The 3,996-nt window shown below is 33.1% G+C and overlaps 1 protein-coding gene across 7 annotated transcripts in view; it reads left to right on the top strand.

Annotated features, from left to right (window-relative positions):
* LOC125038367 (dnaJ homolog subfamily C member 5-like) overlaps positions 1-3,485 on the top strand; it is a 51,763-nt gene extending 48,278 nt beyond the window's left edge. For all 7 annotated transcript variants that reach the window (XR_007116043.1, XM_047631863.1, XM_047631866.1 and 4 more), the window contains one exon: positions 1-3,485. This exon is cut by the window's left edge and continues 487 nt beyond it. The gene's annotated coding sequence lies outside the window, so the exon portion shown is untranslated.
* Positions 3,486-3,996: the final 511 nt, after the last annotated feature.

Raw genomic sequence — 3,996 nt, forward strand, 5'->3', positions numbered from 1 at the left:
CTTGTTTCTTAAAACTTTGAATTCTATATATTTAGAGAAAAACAACGTGTAAAGTTACCTGTGTTCTAACACCACCACTTAGGTATTACATTCCAATAGTGTTCATTAACTTGTCAAAGGACAATATCTTATCAAGGCATTTTTAACTCTTTTTAACTCTCAAATGGACACACATTCGTCCCATCAGTAAGGAGATGCTATATGTATGTATCTCAAGCATCCATGAAAGGACTTGATTCCTACATTTTTTTTTTCCTTGATGTCCTTCAGTATCAAGAGAAATACTGTGTTGTTATAGTGTCTCTATTTAAAGGACATTAGTAAAATTAAAACCATTATCATTTTCTTGTAATTTTTCTTTTATTTTTCTTTCTTGCATCTCTTATTTATTTTTGTACTGATAGCTTGCAGAATACATACTTAACAGTGCCAATGATTTTTTTGTTTGCCCTATTACTCTATATTTTTATTTGGTATCCAGAAACAAGCAACACCAGTTGTATTTACTAGATTTATTTATTTAGTTCTTAACGGTAAGTCAACCCATTTACTATATGTGATATCCAAAGGTGTAGATGTGCATTATTTGATTTGTATATCATTTTGTGTTATATCAGCTTCATTTACAAACCTAAATACTGCTTGTATTTATTTAGATTTTTTTCTGTGTTTTCTCTATATCTAAAGAAAAATTGGCTTTCTCTGTGTTTAGAATCCATGGTTAGATGAAGATGTAAATAATGGTGTTTGTTAAAATATGATATACACATCTTGGTACTATATGCACCTTGATTCCCATGTATTTAATTATGTCCGAGGCTGCAATAATTTGAAGGGAAGCTTTTATTAACTATTGATAATGCAAAATATGACCTCCACAGTGCTATATATTAATTCAAACATGTTCCTTCTCGAATATCGAAAACTAGTCAGAGTATGTTGTACTTTTTCTGTTTCATAAGAACTTAAAAGCATTGACTATCATCTGTTTCACTCTCTCTTGTGTATCATTACTTTGTTAGTTAAGTTAATGGGAAAGGTTTCAGTGGATATAAAAAGAGCTATATTATGACAATGATTTACTGTAACTGCACCGAATAGTCAGTTTCCTTGTGCATCTTTACTGTGTTTGTGATTTGCATGTCTGTGTACAACTTCAGAATTGGTATAATGTAAGGGTATTTTCTGCATCCTTGGTAACTCCGCGGATCTAGGAAGAACTTGTTAGGTACCTGGGCCTTTGGTATGGGAAGGAGTTTCTGCTTTCTTATGGGTATTCGCGAACTTCTTTTTATTCATACCTACCTGGGTACGAAAATTCTTTTGAACGAACCGTGGTGTACGACTTATCAGACTCCTCCTGTAGATAATATCCTTTACTTGTATTTCTAGAACTGGGATATCTTTAATACTAGAAAAAATACAGTACATCATTGTAGAAAATGTTTAGAGAATTCATTTCATAAGTACTGTAGCATCATTGCCATTATGATCATTGTTGATATATATAATTGTTATGGTCGTGAAAATAGAATTTGGGAAGTAGTGTACGGCAGTTATAAAGAGAACTTATTCTGTGCACAGTTGTCCATAGAATTAGTGGGAAGAAAAATATATAGAGGAAAATATCTTCATTCGAGTTGCATGTGAAACATTCCAGTTGTATGTAAAGATGATCGAGGTGACGTTTGAAAAAAAAAGTGGAAAACAGTGAGTAGTGTTATACTAATATTGGCTGGAAGCATTTGGTTTACACTTTTTTTTTTTTTTCTTTTTCTTTTTACTATTTGTGTTTGTCAGAACTTAGATCAGAATATCAAAATACACTGTTTGCTTTCATTGTCTTCAAGTTACTTTTTAAAAATTGTACTTATACCAGTTGTAGGTTTCACTTTCATCTTTGCTTCTGCTTCCTCTTCCTCTTCCCCTTCTACTCTTCTTCTTTTTATCCTTGTTCCTTTTTTGCCTCTTCCCTCTCCTGTTATGCCTTATCTCCTCTCTATCACGTTTTTCTTAGCAGAGCAGGAAATTTGAAAGTTAATTACTTAAGTAATTTGGGTGCAATTCATTTATTTTGTTGACATGCAAACTGGATTACATGAAAAGTTGATTTAATATTGACTTAATATTACTGTAATTTATATATTGGCTTAATATTACTGTAATTTATATATTAGCTTAATACTAATGTTATTTATTTAATACTATCTCTTATTTATATTGTGGTATCATGGCACTGCCAACCAGTGAAGAAAAGTCTTGATGATTTTCAAAATTTAACAGTATATGCAGGGGATTGGAGTGTACTTAGTGTTTGTGAGGGACATGAACAATTAAAGCATTTGAAGAATATATTGTATGTCAAATGTAAAGCATAATGATGAGCCTAGGTCTAATTAATCACTAATAAAAGAAAAAAAAAACTACTTGCATTTTCTGTAAGCTTTGAACTCATATACATTTATATATATACATATCTACACACATTGAAAAGTCACAGGTACACACAGTACTCTTATTATTTCCATCTAAACACTGCACGTTTTTTGAGTGCTTTTACTGACTTTGCTCTAAGTTCACACTACATGTATAAAGAGTATCCAAATTTTGATTTTGTAATATATATAAGCTGTTAGATGTAAATTAGTTGCAAAAGGAAATCCCACCCAGTCATTTAGGTTGTCCTAAGGGTCCCTAAATTTTGTCAACTGTTGTCCATCATCGCTGCCACAGTATAGGGTTTGATGCCTGAGGAACCCTGCCAAGGAACCTTTACGTGTGGGAAAAACCATCATTGCATCGGCAGTGTTGCATTTCTCCTCCATCCAGTAGAAGCACAAGAGATCATCAAAATGACATGCTTTATAACTTCAGATCTTTTCTTTTTTATATATACATATATTTTCCTCTCGTTTAACTTTTCTTCAGGTCTTATTCTCGTTCTTCCATTTTAACTTGACAAAAAAGAAAAAAAAGGACAATTTCTCCCCCTCTATACATGATGCTGCAGTTTTACATTGATATTCTGTCTGCAGTTAATGCACCTTGTTCTATGTGTCATGAGGATGATGGGTAGAATTATGCTAATGGTATTGTGTATATATTATAAGTAAAAGTTCTGTAATTCATGTGTATATATATAGTGTCCAAATTTTCCATTCAAGCTTTCTGCAATATAGTAATCATAACGGTTGAATGAAGGTAACGCATGCTGTTCTAGTTTCTCCTCTGGAAGCACGATTATATATCATCATCTTTAGAAAACTTCTAATCCAATCTCAAGAGCAATTGCAAATCAAATATAAGCATTGTTCTCTGCCGTCATCCTCACTTTGTGTCTTACGACTTTACTGGAGAACTAACTATGAGGTGTCGTCAGTCTGTAGGCCTTGTATATAAGATGAAAGTTACTGTTGATTATGAAGATGATACCCAATATGCATGTAACGAAACTGTAGAGAGAATATAAAAGTCCCACCATTTCATTACTGTTGTTTTATTAAATATTTCCTGGTTTAAAGATCAGATTTAACTTAAAAGTAGTATCCCCCCCAATCCTTTGCCCGTTGTTGTCGTGGGGGGGCTTAGGAGACGAAGACTAAGACCCAATGATGGGGAACTCCTCAACCTTGGGACTAATTTTGCATAGTCTTTTTTCCCACTCATACTTTTCGTTTCAGTTTCTTCATCAATCCCTTCATCGATGGCTGAGTCCCAAGGTTGAGGAGTTCCCCATCATTGGGTCTCAGTCTCCGTCTCCTAAGCCCCCCCACGACAACAACGGGCAAAGGATTGGGGGGGTCCAAAGCATATAAGCATTTGTTTTATGTAATTATTTATATGAAATGCAACTTATTTTATTTAGTAATAATTTATTGAATAATTTTAAAGAAATCACACAACTCATGGAATCTGGAGTCATCCTTGAATGATATTGAATGTCATTTATTAATTTTGCTCATGATTGTTGATAATAACTACTGACTCATGTCAAAA

The sequence above is a fragment of the Penaeus chinensis genome, chromosome 24, assembly GCF_019202785.1.
Source record: "Penaeus chinensis breed Huanghai No. 1 chromosome 24, ASM1920278v2, whole genome shotgun sequence".
In the NCBI taxonomy this organism is placed as follows: domain Eukaryota; kingdom Metazoa; phylum Arthropoda; class Malacostraca; order Decapoda; family Penaeidae; genus Penaeus; species Penaeus chinensis.